The 19,099-nt window shown below is 42.4% G+C and overlaps 1 long non-coding RNA gene across 1 annotated transcript in view; it reads left to right on the top strand.

Annotated features, from left to right (window-relative positions):
* Nucleotides 1-11,499: 11,499 nt before the first annotated feature.
* Nucleotides 11,500-19,099, top strand: part of LOC143793737 (uncharacterized) — a 657,878-nt gene continuing 650,278 nt past the window's right edge. The window contains exon 1 of the long non-coding RNA XR_013220229.1: nucleotides 11,500-12,587. This is a non-coding gene — a long non-coding RNA (uncharacterized LOC143793737). The remainder of the gene's footprint in view (nucleotides 12,588-19,099) is intronic.

Raw genomic sequence — 19,099 nt, 5'->3', positions numbered from 1 at the left:
GGTCGTGATTATGGGTAGGGTTAGGATTAGGGTTAGGATTAGGGGTATGGTTAGGATTAGGGGAAGGGTTAGGGTTGGGATTAGGGGTAGGGTAAGGGTTAGGGTTGGGATTAGGGGTAAGGTTAGATTAGGGTTGGGATTAGGGGTAGAGTTAGGATTAGGGGTAGGGTTAGGGTTGGGATTAGGGGTAGGGTAAGGGTTGGGGTTAGGGTTTGGATTAAGGGTAGGGTTAGGATTAGGGTTTGGATTAGGGGTAGGGTTACGGTTAGGATTAGAGGTAGGGTTAGGGTTGGGATTAGGGTTAGGGCTAGGATTAGGGATAGAGTAAGGATTAGAGGTAGGGTTGGGATTAAGGTTAGGAGTAGGGTTGGGATTAGGGTTAGGGGTGTATTGGAGTTAGGGTTGGAGTTAGAATTGGGGGGTTTCCACTGTTTAGGCACATCAGGGGCTCTCCAAACATGACATGACGCCAGCAGACCATTCCATCAAAGTCTGCATTCCAAAATGTCACTACTTCTCTTTCGGGCCCCGACGTGTGCCCAAACAGTGATTCCCCCCACATATGGGGTATCTGTGTACTCAGGACAAATGGGACAACGTTTGGGGTCCAATTTCTTCTGTTACCCTTGTAAAATAAAAAATTGCAGGCTAAAAAAATCATTTTTGAGGAAAAAAAAGATTTTTTTATTTTCACCGCTCTGCGTTATAAACTTCTGTGAAGCACTTGGGGGTAAAAAGTGCTCACCACACATCTAGATAAGTTCCTTTGGGGGTCTAGTTTCCAAAATGGGGTCACTTGTGTTGGATTTCTACTGTTTAGGCACATCAGGGGCTCTGCAAACGTAACATGACGCCCGCAGACCATGCCATCAAAGTCTGCATTTCAAAACGTCACTAGTTCTCTTCCGAGCTCTGCCGTGCGGCCAAACAATGGTTCCCCCCCACATATGGGGAACCAACGTACTCAGGACAAACTGGACAACAACTTCTGGGGTCCAATTTCTCCTGTTACCCTTGTGAAAATAAAAAATTGTGGGCTAAGAAATAATTTTTGAGGAAAAAAAATGATTTTTTATTTACATGGCTCTGCATTTAAACTTCTGTGAAACACTTGGGAGATCAAAGTGCTCACCACTAGTGTTGAGCGATACCATCCGATACTTGAAAGTATCGGTATCGGATAGTATCGGCCGATACCCGAAAAGTATCGGATATCGCCGATACCGATACCCGATACCAATACAAGTCAATGGGACACCAAGTATCGGAAGGTATCCTGATGGTTCCCAGGGTCTGAAGGAGAGGAAACTCCCCTTCAGGCCCTGGGATCCATATTAATGTGTAAAATAAAGAATAAAAATAAAAAATATTGATATACTCACCCTCTGACGCGCCCTGGTTGTAACCGCCAGCCTCCGTTCATAAGAATGAGCGCTTGAAACTCCTTAGATGACGTCGCGGCCTGTGATTGGCCGCGGAGCGGTCACGTGACCGCAACGCGACCAATCACAAGCCGTGACGTCATCTAAGGTCTTTCAAGCACTTAAAAGTCCTTAGATGACGTCGCGGCCTGTGATTGGTCACGGAGCGGTCACGTGACCGCAACGCGACCAATCACAGGCCGCGACGTCATATAAGGACTTTCAAGCGCTCATTCTTATGAACGGAGGTTGGCGGTTACATCGGTAAGGTCCAGGCTGCGTCGGAGAGGTGAGTATATCAATATTTTTTATTTTTATTCTTTATTTTACACATTAATATCGATCCCGATACCGATTCCCGATATCACAAAAGTATCGGATCTCGGTATCGGAATTCCGATACAGCAAATATCGGCCGATACCCGATACTTGCGGTATCGGAATGCTCAACACTACTCACCACACATCTAGAATAGTTCCTTGGGAGGTCTAGTTTCCAAAATGGGGTCACTTGTGGGGTAGCTCCAATGTTTAGGCACACAGGGGCTCTCCAAATGCAACATGGTGTCCTCTATCGATTGAAGCTAATTTTCCATTCAAAAAGTCAAATGGCGCTCCTTCTCTTTTGAGCCTTGCCGTGCACCCAAACAGTGGTTTACCCCCATATATGAGGTATTGATGTACTCAGGAGAAATTGCCCAACAAACTTTAGGATCCATTTTATGATGTTGCCCATGTGAAAATGAAAAAATTGAGGCTAATAAAAAAAATTTTGTGAAAAAAGTACTTTTTCATAACTACAGATCAATTTGTGAAGCACCTTGGGGTTCAAAGTGCTCACTATGCATCTAGATAAGTTCCTTGGGGGATATAGATTCCAAAATGGGGTCACTTGTGGGGGAGCTCCAATGTTTAGGCACACAGGGGCTCTCCAAACGCGACATGGTGTCAGCTAACAATTGGAGCTAATTTTCCATTCAAAAAGTGAAATTGCGCTCCTTCCCTTCCGAGCCCTGCCGTGCTCCCAAACAGTGGTTTAACCCCCACATATGAGGTTTTAGCATACTCAGGATAAATTGGACAACAAATTTTGGGGTCCACTTTCTCCTTTTACCCTAGGGAAAATAAAAAAATTGTTGCTAAAAGATCATGTTTGTGACTAAAAAGTTAAATGTTCATTTTTTCCTACCATGTTGCTTCTGCTGCTGTGAAAAACCTGAAGGGTTAATAAACTTCTTGAATGTGGTTTTGAGCACCTTAAGGGGTGCAGTTTTTAGAATGGTGTCACTTTTGGGTATTTTCAGCCATATAGACCCCTCAAACTGACTTCAAATGTGAGGTGGTCCCTAAAAAAATGGTTTTGTAAATTTTGTTGTAAAAATGAGAAATCACTGGTCAACTTTTAACCCTTACAACTTCCTAACAAAAAAAAATATCTCTCCAAAATTATGCTGATGTAAAGCAGCATGTGGGAAATGTTATTTATTAACTATTGCGTGTCACATAACTCTCTGGTGGAAAATTGCTACATTTTTGCCAAACTTCTAATTTTTTCACAAATAAACTCAAAAATGTTTGACCTAAATTTACCACTAACATGAAGCCCAATATGTCACGAAAAAGCAATCTTAGAATTGCTAGGATCCATTGAATCGTTCCTGAGTTATTACCTCATAAAGGAACACTGGTCAGAATTGCAAAAAATGGCCAGGTCATTAAGGTTGATCTCCCCGAGGTCATTCATCCTTATGTTTATAGTCCTTTCACTAGGCACTGCTCCTAATAGCCAGTTTCCTACTCCACACTGATGAGGGGAAAATACCCCGAAACAGCTGTCTGTGGATGGATACCATGTTTTGGCATAGGTGGTTTTCCTTTCTTGGATGCTGCCCTTCCCGTGGTTGTTCCTTCCCGGTGAAAGACCTGGCTATTGATTGCTTGCATTGAGAAACATGTGAAGGGGTCTCCGCGGCTTTTCTACATGCATTAAGGTCAAAATAGGCTGGGTCATGAAGGGGATAATCCAGTGTGCCGTCAGTAAGATGTACCATCCCTGCCCACAAGGACTTGTCCACATGTTCGTGGTTAGGAGGACTTTCCCAGCAACTGCATTGTTGAGGGCACAGCTAATGTTGTGGGACATGTGCTTGTGTAATGCAGGGATGGCACATCCGTAGAAATAGTGGTGGCTGGGGACCAAGTATCGAGGGATGGCTGCCGCCATCAAGTTGCAGAAAGCTTCCATTTCGACGAGCCTAAAAGGCAACATTTCGAGAGCAAGCAGTCACGAAATGTGGGAATTTAGTAATATGGCCTGTGGGGTGTTGACTGCGTATTTGCCCTTGCGTTCCAAGAACTGGGGTATGGATAAGTGAATGCTGCACTGGGACAAGGATGTGGATGTACTTGCTGATGCTGCTAGTTGAGTGTCTGCAGCGACAGGTGCAGGGCAGGAGGCATCTTCGCATACACCATGGACAGGGGCTTGGCTTTCATGCACAACAGCAGAAGAAGCAGTGGTGTCATCTGCAGACACTGTTCCTGGAGCCTGGGGTTCAGCCCAGAAAGTTGGGTGCTTTGCTGCCATGTGCCTGATCATGCTGGTGGTGGTCAGGCTGGTAGTTTTGATACCCCTGCTGATACGGGCATGGCAGGTGGTGCAAATAGCCTTTTTGGGGTTATCGGCAAAGTCTTTAAAAAACAACCAGACTCGGGAAGACCTAACAGTTGGACTGGCAATTTCCATCATGTTGGTGTTACGGGGAACGGTCTGTCTGCGACCACCACACTGCTTCTTCCTGCCTGTTTGGGTGCTATGCCTCTCTCCCCCTATGTGCTGCTGTCCTCGCTCTGCATGTCTTCCTGCCAGGTTGGGTCAGTTACTATATCATCCACCACCTCGTCTTCCACTTCCGCACCGTGGTCCTCCTCGTGACTTTCTGACAGTTATGTCTCATCATCGTCCACCTCTTGTGACACTTTCCCACCGTCACCTTCGTGTGACCATGGCTGCTCAATTTTTTTGGGCATCACTACATGCAATCTCGCCCCGCTTCAAGTAGACCAGGTGAGAGGCCCGAATCTATAAATGGTAATGTGAACAGCTCTTTGGAGTGTCCAAGTGTAGAATCAGTTATCTCCGGGCACTCAGCATGGTAGGAGGTAGGAGAATCAGGGTGAGGAATATGCGGTCCAGACTCACGGCTACTGAGACTTGACCATGTGGAAGACAGGGTGGTGGTTGTGGCAAAGTGATTGGAAGCATTATCCGCTATCCAATCAACAACCTTTTGACACTGCTCTGGGTTCAATAGTGGTGTGCTGCAGTCCCTAGTAACTGGGACAGGAATGTCAGGTGAGAAAATGTGAATATTTGTTGTGGCACAATTTCAGCTTGCCCATGGCCTCGGCCTCTGCATGCACCATCACCATCACGTCCAGTTCCCCGTCTCTTGCCACATGCCTTGCCCATTTTAAATGGAGGACAATATTTTCCATGTTCATTACAAATGGCTGAATTTGGCGCAAACTTGTATGTGATCTGTGTGACGGACAAACCACAGTTTTAAATAGCTAGCCTGTAAGTAACTATTTTTAACAGCAAACTGGTGTCAATACTTCGCTAACACACTGGAACAAAATTTAAATGGCGGCCAGAAATGGCAACATTTTGAACGCACTTATATGTGATCCGTGTGATGTACAAACCACAGTTTTAAATAGCTGGCCTGTAGGTAATTATTTTTAACAGGAAACTGGTGTCAATAACTTCGCTAATACACTGCAACAAAATTTTAAATGGAGGCCAGAAATGGCAGAATTTTGAGCTCACTTATATGTGATCTGTATGATGGACAAACCACAGTTTTAACCCCTTATTGACATCAGGCATAAGAGTACATCAATGTCGGTATCCCTCCCTTTGCTGTGGGCTCTGGCGGTAAGCCCACATCTTAACGGGGACTTGTCAGCTGTTTTGAACAGCTGATATGTGCCCGCAATAGCTGTGGGTGGAATCGCTCATCACTAGCATTGATTCTTTCTCCTTTAAAGGTGATTCCATGCTGCACTGACAGTTCCTCTTTTATGTACAAGAATGTCAAAACTTCCCTTGGAGCATGTTTCTTGTGTTTTGGCCATCCCTGTATGACGATAGTGTTAAGGACTGTATTTGTTTCAGCTTGTCTTTTGACACTGTCAGGTATTCACACATATTGCAGCTCTCCATGTCTTTTTCTTCATCAGTTTTGATGGGTAAGTAATGTCTGCAATCAGTCTACCCAGCAGATGTAAAAATCATGAATAAAAACAGTAGAAAACACTGGCGCTGCACTACTCCGGCAATAGGACAACAAGGGAGAGGGAAAGAAAGGGAAGTAGTAGCTGCTGGTGAGGTGACAAAGTCTGTGCTATACCCTGTCTAAATAAGTATAAAATTTAAAAATAACACACCTGCGCTCTAGTTGATGACAAAGGTACAATAAGAAAGCTGTACAAAAGAGACCTAGCAATAACACACCTGCATGCGCGGTAATGTGTATGTAATCGGCAGATTATGTCCGTTATATAGATATTACTGCTTAAGGCATGAACTGCCTATAAAACAGTGCCTGTAGGTGCATATACACTTACTAGTATTGATGATGTAGATGGCTGTAGAGATCGGAGAATGTCCAAAAAATGCTTCTTGCTAAGCGCACTGTACTGCACCGTGCGGCTGGGGAGGGGAATTGTCCGCGCCTGCTATCCCCAGATGGATGGCTCACCGCTGGGTGTCCGGATGAGCAAATACCGCCAACTCCTAGCGTGCCCCGGCCGGAAGCAACACCGGAGCCGTAGTGGTGTGTGCGGGGGGCGTGGCTAAAAAAAAGTGACGTCACAGCATGGGCGGGCGCGTGTCAGGGGAACCAATCCAACGCGTTTCGAAGGAGGTACTCCTTCTTCGTCAGGGCACCCTGACACGCCCCCCGCACACACCGCTACGGCTCCGGCGTTGCTTCCGGCTGGGGCACGCTAGGAGTTGGCGGTATTTGCTCATCCGGACACCCAGCGGTGAGCCATCCATCTGGGGATAGCAGGCGTGGACAATTCCCCTCCCCAGCCGCACGGTGCAGTACAGTGCGCTTAGCAAGAAGCATTTTTTGGACATTCTCCGATCTCTACAGCCATCTACATCATCAATACTAGTAAGTGTATATGCACCTACAGGCACTGTTTTATAGGCAGTTCATGCCTTAAGCAGCAATATCTATATAACGGACATAATCTGCCGATTACATACACATTACCGCGCATGCAGGTGTGTTATTGCTAGGTCTCTTTTGTACAGCTTTCTTATTGTACCTTTGTCATCAACTAGAGCGCAGGTGTGTTATTTTTAAATTTTTAGATGTAAAAATCATATTTCTGAGGTAGTAAAAGCATCCGTTTCAGTATTTTAGGGGTATTCAGTATAGGTGTCTTTGTAATGATCTCCAAAGGTTTGTGCTCAGAATGGACCATACTTTGTTGACCATAGATGTACTGGTGAAATTATCCTGCTTACAAATGCAGTTGGCTGCGGCTCCAGAACTAATTTCTGAGGCATCGCATTTACTACCATTTCTTGACCTGAATCCAAATAATTCATGTTTGCTGTGTCTGCAATTGTCTTTTTCATTAACTGGAAATTTCTTTCCTGGATTTCTGTCTATTCCCAGAGAACATCTTTCTGAGTTAGCTGTTTCAGTGCTTGGCCAAATTTGTAAATTTACCAAAATCCTTGTATTCCACTTAGATCTATAGGGGTAGGCATGTCTTGGATTTTCCGCCAATCTTTTCAGGTTTCATGTTCAGACCCCTCCAGGTTTGAAGATGTCCAATAAATGGAACCTCTGTCGTTCTCGGTTGGAATCTTTCCAAGTTATTTGATTTACTCTACATCTGTTGAAAAATTGTGTCATCTTCTGATCAAGTCTTTTTATTGCAGATTCCTATTCTTCCTCTACTCCCATGATTAGTATTGTTTTTCACCTCAAAAAGTCGTTTGAAGACTTGGATCAATTTCTGTTGGAGTAGGACTTAATCCCACCGGCATACTTAGCCATTTATAGCATCCAAATGGAGAAGAAAGTGATGTCAAGAAACTTGATTCATCATCCAATTTCATGTGTCAACATCACATACAGAAAATATTTTAGCTGTTGACAAATCTAGTAGTATGTCTTCTATTGTAGGTACTGGATATTGATTTCTTTTCAGAGGCTTGTTCAATTGCCCATTAGTCGATTGGTGCGTAAAAATGGATCACATACTGTAATCTGCTTATCTATACAGTATGTAATTAGTTTTTCGCGGATACATTACAATTATTTAGGTAGAAAACTGCATTTGACCTTTATTTTTCATTACATTGTTCATGTAAAAATGGATGCCATACAGATGGACAAAATGAACATACGGATGACAAATGTAACGTAAAAATTGACACAATTATGGCATACAGATTGCATACAGATGACAACATGGAAGAAAAACTGTCAATTTTGTCTGGGGATAACACTGTTGATCTTGTATATGTTCGTGTGACTCTAGCTTTACTATGTGATCAATTTTGAGACACATTTATCACCTTTCCTTTAGATTTGTGATAAATGGCTTTCGTTGGAATACTGCTTTAAGGTAACAGATCTGCTAAGATCATAAAAATCATTAGTGTATGACTGTGTGTAACAAATCCAAAAACATGGCTAATATACTGAGGTTATTCACAAAAATTGTTGCATATTTAATAAAATAGTGATACTCTTTTCTAAAAGTATCACGTCTAGGGTGGATTATGGTGCCTACTGTTGGAACAACATGTAACTGTAAAATTGCATTTGTATAGTTCTCCTGGACCCATTTGTTTGCAAAACCCTTTTACCCAGGCCAATGGCAGTTGCAAAAAAATTGTCATTCGGGTATATGTTTGCCGATCGGCAGTCATTTAATAGCCAGTGTAGACAGTTCGAACACTGTTCTGACATTCACAGTAACAGGTTGTTTTGTGTGCATAGACTGTCATTGTTCTCTGCAAAATATGTCTGTTTACAAAGGATGTGTTGTGCTACCAAGAACATTAATTTTATAAGATAGCAAAAATTCATTTCACCTGACGAACAATCGATTTGCTAGTTCTACTGGCGATTGTAAGCTTGATTACACTGGCTGATTATTGAAATGCTTGTTTCCATATAATTATACAGTGTAAATGGCCCTTAGTCACACTTTAAAATATCACTTGTTACCATGTTACTTTGAGCATATAAGTTAAAGTGAACCTGACAGCACTTGTAAGCCCTCTGTCACAGCATACTAAAATGCTGTATATATGTCCCCAATATTCTCTGCACAGCAGAAAAAAGACCTGTTATAATACTCACCTACAGAGCGATGATGATCCAGTGTGTGTCTCTGGCCTCGATCCAGTGACTTGTCTCTTCTTGCGATCACCGTCTGCCTCCTTGCTTTGTGTGGATGACGTGTCCTATGTCATCCACACAGTGTCCTCCATCACTCTCCTGCGTAAGCTCACTTCAGTCTGCCCCAGGCAGAGCAAAGTACTGTAATGTGCATGCGCAGAGAATGTTCAAAGAGCGCCGGCGCATGCGCACTCCAAAACTTTGCTCTGTCCTTGATTAGCGACGCCCATCGAATCGGATCTCCCTGTAGGTGAGTATAATAAAAGTTATTTATTATGTTTTGCCGAGCACATTGGGGAATTGTATACAGCATTTTAGAATGCGGTATACGATGGCTTACAAGTGCTGGCCCTACTTTATAAGGGGAAAACCCTGTGACAGGTTCCCTTTAAACTATATGTGACTGATAGCAAATTGCACAATGTCTTTTTTTATCATAATCTACATTATAGAAAATTTATAGAAAGTTTCTCCAAATAGGTGTTTTCCTTTAAGCCTCAGTCCCAACTCAGGTGTCAGGTGACCCAGGACCAGGAGCTTACTCTTGGGCACCCTAGCTTGCCCTATTCCATGGGAAGGTGAAGATGGTGGGGCCTCCACCCTTGCCTTATCTCCTGAATCAGAGCTCCGTCTGTTCCCTTCCCCCACCCAGGGAAGAAGGGAGCTGCCGTGCACCGCAGTACACCAACCCGACGAACAAGGCAACGCCAACAAAGGGTAACTGAAAATACCAGGCATACAAATATTCACTCTCATATAACAGAGGAATGCAGCGGGAAGTGGAGGATGGGGAAAAAACAAAATAAGAGGAGGGAAGGGAATTATCACAGTTACAAGCCACGCAACAGTCACAGAAAACCGCACCAAACTCCTACTCATATAACCACCAAACAACTCTCCACCAAGCCATGCAGCATTAGCTAGCTCTGACGATGTGCTTCAACCAGGACCCAGATTATATAGGGGATCGGGCTGGCTAACCAAGCTCATCTGAGAGCTCAGTCTCCCAGAGCTCCAACATGGCTGATTAACCTGTCAAAAATAATAAAAACCATTGAAAAAGAAGGTGAATTGCTTCTTTTCAGCACAGGAGTAGGAACAATCAGACGCTGCAGTCTACTGGCTCCTCTCTGTTGCGGTAATCCCATGACAGCCTCATTTAGACATCCATTTTTTGCATACGAGTGCTATTCATAATTTTCACAGGTATTACTTGTACCTGTGATAGTTTTGGGGGTCATTCACATGTTTGATCTTCTTGGACCGAGTGGTCTGAGGAAAATATTGGAGGGTCGGATAAAAATCGGTAATACTTATCAATGGGTTTGTGAAAAAAATCCCCTTCCCCTTCATCAGTTTGTCGTCAGTGTGTCGTCAGTGTGTCATCTGTGTGTCGTCAGTGTGTCATCAGGTTTTCATCAGTGTGTTGTCAGTGTGTTGTCAGTGTGTCGTCAGTGTGTCATCTATGTGTCGTCAGTGTGTCATCTGTGTGTCATCAGTGTGTCATCTATGTGTCGTCAGTGTGTCATCTGTGTGTCATCAGTGTGTCGTCAGTGTGTCATCTGTGTGTCGTCAGTGTGTCATCAGGATTTCATCAGTGTGTCATCTGTGTGTTGTCAGTGTGTCATCAGGGTTTCATCAGTGTGTCATCTGTATGTCATCTCTGTGCTGTTAGTGTGTCATCAGTGTGTCATCTGTGTGTCATCATTGTGTCATCGGTGTGTCATCTGTGTGACATCACTGTGTCGACTGTGTGTCATCAGTGCATCATCTGTGTGTCATCTATGTGTCGTCAGTGTGTCATCAGGGTTTCATCAGTGTGTCATCTGTGTGTCATCGGTGTGTCATCTGTGTGACATCACTGTCGACTGTGTGTCATCAGTGTGTCATCAGTGCATCATCTGTGTGTCATCTATGTGTCGTTAGTGTGCCATCAGTGTGTCATCATTGTGTCATCTGTGTGTCATCGGTGTGTCATCTGTGTGTCATCAGTGCGTCATCTGTGTGTCATCTGTGTATCGTCAATGTGTTGTCAGTGTGTTATCAGTGTGCCATCAGTGTATCATCTGTGTCATCAATATGTTGTCTGTGTGTCGTCTGTGTGTCATCAGTGTGTCATCTGTGTGTCATCAATATGTCGTCTGTGTGTCATCTGTGTGTCGTCAATGTGTTGTCAGTGTGTCATCTGTGTGTCGTCAGTGTGCCATCAGTGTATCATCTGTGTGTCATCTCTGTGTCATCAATATGTCGTCTGTGTGTCGTCTGTGTGTCATCAGTGTGTCATCTGTGTGTTATCAATATGTCGTCTGTGTGTCATCAGTGTGTCATCTGTGTGTTATCAATATGTCGTCTGTGTGTCGACTGTGTGTCATCAGTGTGTCAAATGTGTGTCATCAATATGTTGTCTGTGTGTCGTCTGTGTGTCATCAGTGTGTCATCTGTGTGTCATCAATATGTTGTCTGTGTGTCGTCTGTGTGTCATCAGTGTGTCATCTGTGTGTCATCAATATGTCTGTGTGTCGTCTGTGTGTCATCTGTGTGTCATCAATATGTCTGTGTGTCATCTGTGTGTCATCTGTGTGTCATCTGTGTGTCGTCAATGTGTCGTCAGTGTGTCATCTGTGTCTTCAGTATATCAGCAGTGTCTCATCTGTGTATCCATTTTTTTACCATCAATGTTCTTCCAGTGTCGATAAAAAAATTAATTCATAGATTCTCCTATACTTTGCAATATTAAACATGGGCAGCACACAGACGGCACAGGAACGGCACACGGACGCCATCTTTGTGTTGTACGTTTGCTGTGCCTCTTTTTCAAGATCCCATAGACTTGTATTGGCCCTTGTCATCCTTACTGCCAGAAAAAAAAACAGACATGTGCATAGCAGCATAGATTACAATGGGTGCATGTGAAATCTGAAAAAACGCATCCTGGAAATATGAACAATTGAAGGAAGCCTTAGGGCTTGATCACTTGTTATGTTTTTGCCATATTTATCTCACTTTTTCACCCCATGTGTTTTTCCTGAGAAAAAAAAACGCATTGTTTTACCGAATCAGCAAAGTGAATAATCTTTCTGAAATCTCATGCACACGCTGCTTATTTTTTCCTGGCGGATTTGTCGATTCTTTCAGCGTTTTTGTAGAGTTTTTCACCTATTCTAATGAATGGGAAAAAATCTGTATGCAATGCATATGCAAAAATAAAGCGATTTCACGCGGTGTTTGTTTTTTTTCTTTTGCCAAGAGATAGGTTTTTCTTGCAGAAATGTCTGGTGCACATCCCATTAATGTCCTTTAGTCCCTCCGGGCGAAGAGTTTGCACTCCTGTGACGGGTGGGGGGAACGTGCGCCTTGAGGTGAGCATACATCTATCACCTGTCCTTCCTCCGTCTAGTAAACAATGGAGCTGTGAGCGGCTACCTGGCAGTAAGAGGTTGCAGGCTGCGATAAGCAGATTAAGGACGTGTAGGATCTGTGCTGTTCTGGCGCTGCCCTTTCAGTCCTTCGCAGCCAGTTTTACTAGTTGCACTTGGCTGTCTGATTGGAGGAGCCTTGAGCCGGGTTTCGTAAATTAGAACTCGGCTTGTAGGAGCATGAACACTACAGCGAGCTGTCCCCCGGGCCTGTCATTGCCTCTCTGCATGCATGTGTAGTTCCTAATAATCCAGCTAGCCTTGGATTCCCCCTTGTTCGCCTGCCACTTGCATCTTAAAGACTCTCTGTGAGTATTTTCAACATTTTTTAACTGTTCGACATCTGGATATTGTGTGCTGTCTATGTGATCTTGATAGAACCCGTATGGGATACTATTACCTTCGGTTAGTACTGATTATTGACCATTTTTTATGCATTTTCCCACTTTTGGTTTTTGCTATGTTGTGTTATTGGTGTGTGCATATGTTACTTGTCATAGCCCTTATATCCAAGTACAGGCCGTGCACTAACTTTGCATAAAGTCCTAGAGTTCTGTTCACCCCAGACGGGGCGTTATGTATAATGTTGGATTATGGATGGAGCCGCTATATGGAAACGATGGGGAATATATATCAATGCGTTTACGCTGAGAGCTACATTTTCACACTTTGGCAAATTTTCTATGAATGTCTAAAAAAAAAAAAAAAAAAAAAGAAGCACGGCCATCTAGCCGCACACTGTATATATAAACATATACATTACCGCAGGTGATGATCTATACCTGTGCAGCCTCTTATCTGCTCCATTGCACTTTATCAGCACACATGGTTCAGTAAAACTCCTTATTGACACTGAATACCAGTAAGTAAATATGTCCAATGCGCGTCCACAGATGTAGCAAAGCTCAATGTCTTATTTTACTATTTATTCCCAATGTGAAACCACTTGTAACACAATGGGGCAGATTTATCAATAGTGTCACCTGTGCTAAAATGAATTAATTTGATCGATTTCTGCAACAGTTGGCAAAATTCTCTCATTCAGCATTGACCAATATGGCTCTATTAGGGTCAGATTGGCCCCTGTGTCAGTCATGCCCACACAAGACAGAGGTTTAAATGGAATCTGACACCAGGTTTTAACCACGTAATCTGAGAGTAGCATGATGTAGGGGCAGATACCTTGATTTTAGCTATATGTCACTTACCGGGCTGCTGCCTGTGGGTCTAATAAAATCATTGTTTTATAAGCAGGAGATTATCACTAGAGGACTAGTAACCCTGCTGCCATGTAGTCATCGATATTCATGAACTCAATATAAACCTGTCCCCCACCACTGAATGGCAACTTTCTGCCTATGCACAGTGTACACAGAAAGCAGCCAGTCAGTGTTGTGGGTGGGGTTATACAGAGCTCAGCATTCAGAGAAACTACAAACTTTAAACTACAGCAAGCAGCCTAGATAGGATAGCAAAACCTAATGAAAGATTCCCTTTAATAACCAGTCCTAAAAGATAACTGTGCTGTTTAAAGGAGTGGTCTAGAACTAAAAGTTATTTTAATCCTAATCCTACTTACTGTCATAATATAATCTGTTTTCTAATATACTTTAGTTAAAAAGTCCTTACCTTTCCCTCACTACTCTAATTGCTTTTTTTAATAACTTCATTTATGATGACGTTTCATTTGACATCACTGCGGGGATGGCGCTGTTCTCTGTTTTTCCTGCACGCCGGGTATTTTTCTTACAATACGCACTGACAATGCGCTCTCTTTCCAGCTCCTTGTGATCAGAGCTGGCGAGTGCACTGTCACTGTGCATAATGAACAGTGATAAGAAACTAATGAGCATATGTCTCAATTGACAGACCACACATGCTTAGTACAGCAGGGATTAGCCTGCCCCTGGAATGGGCATCACTGATGACACTTTGTTTCAGAGAAGGGGCAGAGGCTGCGGCAGTCACCGTAATCTCTGCCCCCTGATCCCCTATTTTAACTATTCGAGCATGCAATGGTATTCTCAAATGAAGTGTCATGAAAGTGGAAATAGTAAAAAAAAAGTAAAGCAGTTAGGCTACGTTCACATTCACATTGTTGGGCGCAGCGTCGTCGACGCATACCGATGCATGTGTCATGCGCCTCTATCTTTAACATGGGGGGCGCATGGACATGCGCCGGTATGCGTTGTAATGTGTTTTTCGACGCATGCGTCATATTGACGCACACGGTGGGCGCAGAGGACGCTACTTGTAGCGTTTTCCCTGCACCGAAATTCCTGTTCCATACTATCTTATGACAACGCATGCGTCGCAAAACGCTGCGTTGTGTACATGCGTTGTTGGTTGCGTCGCCGACGCTGCGCCCAACAACGCAAATGTGAACGTTACCTTACAGTTAGAGGGGAAAGGGTAGGAATTTTTGCATTAAAGTATATTAGAAAACATATTAGATTATGACATTAAATATACAGGCATTTAATATTATAAATAATAAATTGTAATTCTTGACTACCCCTTTAATTATTAAAACAAAGACTCCTGAAACTCTTTCTAGTGTGCATTTCAGGGTTTTGAAACAGTTATTGAAGCCAAATCCAGAGTGGATTCCCGAAAACAAGTGTCAGTCTTCAAGTTATGATCTATTTCTGGGGTTTGGTTTTCAAAAACATTATCAAAAGACCTAAATGTGGAAACGTATAGCAGGAAATTTTGACAAAAATGCAGCTTGCCCTATTACTGATGGTACTATGACACAGTTATTGGTTACTTTTCTATTTTCTTTTGATACTGCATTATTTACTGTCTGTACATTGCACCTTTCATCTTTACATAATACTAGTAGTGTCCATTCATGCTTATCTCGGTTATCCAGTACATTTCCATGGCTATTTTGATTATCATGCCTGTTATGTGGGTTGTATCCCCGTGCCAATTTTTGGCCTAGGAAACAAGTTCTGCCGCAGTGGTGGAATTTTAAATGTTTATTTGTTTTCTTTAGGGTTTTATGTTTGTTTTTAATCAAATATTTACATTGTTCAAATTAGGAAGTGAAACTGATCTTTTGTGCGAGTCTTTGCTCTGTTTTTTAAATATTTTTTTCCATGTTCAGTTTTTCAAAAACTTGTTGGAAAAAAATAGTTGAAAAAGTAGTGAAATGTAAAGTAGATTTTCCACTGAAATGAATAGTAAAAGTATGCAAAACATATTTGAAGTGTTTTTTTTTTTATTATTTTTGCAGCGGATCTGCTTTAAAATCCTCCTAAAAAAATCTTAGTGTGGATATACCCGAAGAATACAACATATTTTTGCTCATGTCCTGTCCTAGTTCAAATAGCGTTTAACTCCTGCACCCATCCAGAATATAGTGCAGGGACCTGTATACAGATGCAGTCACGTCGGAAATGTTCTAATATAGCTTCCTGAAAATACAACATTTTCTGTGAATCCGGCCTTACATGGTCTAGTTGATCACCGCCATAGAGTCACACAAATTTGCTATGTGCATTTACTCCAGTTCTGAACCTAGTTGTGTTCCGCAGCACAGTGAGAAGTCATTGTGATATCTGGACGATATGTAAAAAGGAACAGTAAGCAGTTGGTATGCTCCAATGTAGCACTGTAGTCTCCGCTATTGTTCCCACAGATCATCGTTGTAAAATTTTGGTTTGTTAAGGTGGTAAAAGTGTTGAATACATTTTCATTTTCTATATGTAAAGTAGTAGTACAATAGTTATGGACTGTGAAACATGGATAACTAATTAACTGTATACCTGCAATAAAAGTAGACATTTGCATACCAAGAGCTACAAACACAATTTTGGACAACATAATGTGTACCTGCGCTTTCATGCAGAATAACTTTCATATGTCACCAATATATTATTTGTATTTTGCTTTTTAAAAAAAATAATAAAAAAAAATAAAAAGATTTCCCCTTTGCAGGCTCCAGTCACTAGAAGCCTCAGCAGTGTCTCTTTGCTCACTCTGCTTCTTTCTCCCTACGGCTTCATCCCCTTCTTATTTCCTAGACGTCTATATGCGGCAAGTGTAATTCAATCAAGCACTGAAGACTGCAGATTTCAGGACTCTCTGAGAGTAACTGATTAGTGCAGAATATGTGACTGATAAGTGAGGAAAGAGACATTTTTTCTAAGATATTCAGTTGATATAAAAAGTCTACATGCCCCTGTTAAAATACCAGGTTTGTATACTTAAAAATCATGCTATGAAGAATCATTTCAAAGCTGTTTCCACTTCTAATGTCACCTATAACCAGTGTCGGTGCCTTTTTGTGTCTCCTGATTAATGATCTGGGTATAGAAATAATGACAGGGCTGGCATCAGCACCCGGGCAAGTGCCGGGGCCCTGAGAAAGTGAGGGGTCACTCGCATTCAGGGATACCTGCACTCTATGGGGCCCGTGAGTTGGGGGAGCCCGGGGCAAGCACCCATGAGTGGGCCCCCAGCTTGCTCAGGGCCCCGACACTTTCAATACTTACCTCTCTCTGTTCCCCCGCAGCTCCAATGTCTTCTGAATTTTCAGACTCTGTAACATCTTAGGGCAGAGGGCGCAATGACGCCACTACTGTGCGCCCTCTGCTCTGAGCAGTCACAGTGCAGAGAGCCGGAAGACGGCGACAATGAGGAGTATTTGGGTTTTTTTATGCATGAAGCAATATATTGGGCCCATACTGTATGGAGTATTATATGAGGTTCATTCTGTATGGAGCAATATATGAGGCATATCCTGTATGGAGCAGTTTATGGGGCCCATTCTGTATGGAGCATTATATGGGGCCCATTCTATATATGGGGTCCATTCTGTATGGAGCAATATATAGGGCCCATTCTGTATGGTGCATTATATGGGGCCCCATTCTGTATGGAACAATTTACGGGGCCCATTATACTGTATGGAGCATTATTTGGGGCTCATTCTGTATGCAACATTATATGGGGACCATTATACTGTACTGAGCATTATATGGGGTTCATTCTGTATGGAGCTTTATATGGGGCCCATTATTCTGTATGGAGTATTTTATGAGGCCTATCATTCTTTATTGGACATTATATGAGGCCCATTAATCTTTATAGAGCATTATATGGGGTCCATTATTCTGTATGGAGTATTTTATGAGGCCTATTATTCTTTATTGGGCATTATATGAGGCCCATTAATCTTTATAGAGCATTATATGGGGTCCATTATTCTGTATGGAGCATTAAATGAGGCACATTATACTGAATGGAGCATCATATGGGGTCCATTATTCTCTATGGAGTCTGGGGCCCACAAAAACCTGGAGTCGGTCCTGCATGCTGATCTACCTGATGGTGAATAACTAGTCTACCACACAAATCAATTTAAAAATAAATGGAAACCTATTCAGACATAAAAGTAAAATTAAAATAATGTGCTTGCATAAATATGAACGATCTTAAACTAATACTTTGTTCAAGTACCCTTTGAAGTTATGATAGCATTTAGTGTTTTTGGGTACAAGTTTATCAGCATGGGACATCTACAAATGGCAATCTTTACCTACTCGTCCTTGCAGCAATGCTCCAAATCTGTCAGACTGAGAAGGCATTTCCTGAGTACAGTGCACCCTTCAGGTCAATGCACAGAGTTTCAAATAGAGTCCAGTTTGGGCTCTGTCTGAGTTATTCAAAAGCTTTGATCTTCTTCTGGTGAAGCCATTCTTTGCTGATTTGGAGGTATGCTTAGGATTATTGTCATGCCGAAAGTTGAAATTCCTCTTTATCTTTATCTTTTTAGCAGAGGCCTGAAGGTTTTGATGCAAAATTAGACCTTTGAAGCACGTCAACGAGTTGGCCTCTTTGAGCTCCCGTCCTTAGAATCCGGTGACGTCACCTAGGTCACGCCCCCTCCAAACTCCGCCACTGCTCGCCTCGCCTCTTACGGAGCTGCTGAATAAAATTCCAGACGTAATAAATGAAAGATGGTGGTTTATTCTACGCGTTTCGAAGTATTCAATTACATCTTCATCAGGAAATTACCACATGTATACAGAGAACAGAAAAACGTTTTTTTTTATGTTCTCTGTATACACACGGTAATTTCTTATTGATTAAATTACATTTTTGTGTCAGTGGTGGAATTTTTTAATGGCAATGCAATATGGAAAAAAACCATATCACAGTTTGCATTCAAAATAAAACAAATAAATATTTCAATTTTCCAGCTGTGTACTAATGCTTTTTTTAACTTAAAACTTCCTGTATCAGCTAATTTGCATGTACATTAGCCACATTGAAAAGACTCTGACTATATCTTTTCCATTGGGTTATCTAATGAGCGTGTGCGAAGGTCATTGTGATGGGGAGAAGGGTGAGGAGCAACGTCAGCTGTGATGTCGCCTATGTGAATGTTGGATCCTGTGTTATCACCTGTGTATAGTAGAGACGCTATCCTTCATTACAATACTGCATTTGATGACGAGGAAACTACTGTGAACTCTTCCGCTAAGGACAGGAAATAGGAGTCGGAAAATCCCCAGTGGCCAGTGTGAGAGTTGCAAGATTAGAATTTGTGTTAAAAATGATATGTAAAACAAAAACCTGACTTACACATTGTGTCATTTTACATTCCCTTTAAGAGCTAAAATAGGGGTTGCAAAAGATTAGGCACGGTAGGTTGGTGTCTGAGGGCAGTCCTGGGGGAAAGAACAGCCACCCATGAACATAAAAAATCACAGGTGTAGAAATAGGGGGTGCAAAAGTAGCAAATAAATCCCAGCCCTTGTACATGCAGAGTCCCGAATCCTCTTCTGCCTAATAGTGAGACACCAGT

This window comes from Ranitomeya variabilis, chromosome 1 (genome assembly GCF_051348905.1).
Source record: "Ranitomeya variabilis isolate aRanVar5 chromosome 1, aRanVar5.hap1, whole genome shotgun sequence".
Lineage (NCBI taxonomy): Eukaryota > Metazoa > Chordata > Amphibia > Anura > Dendrobatidae > Ranitomeya > Ranitomeya variabilis.
This window is presented reverse-complemented; position numbering and strand designations above follow the sequence as displayed.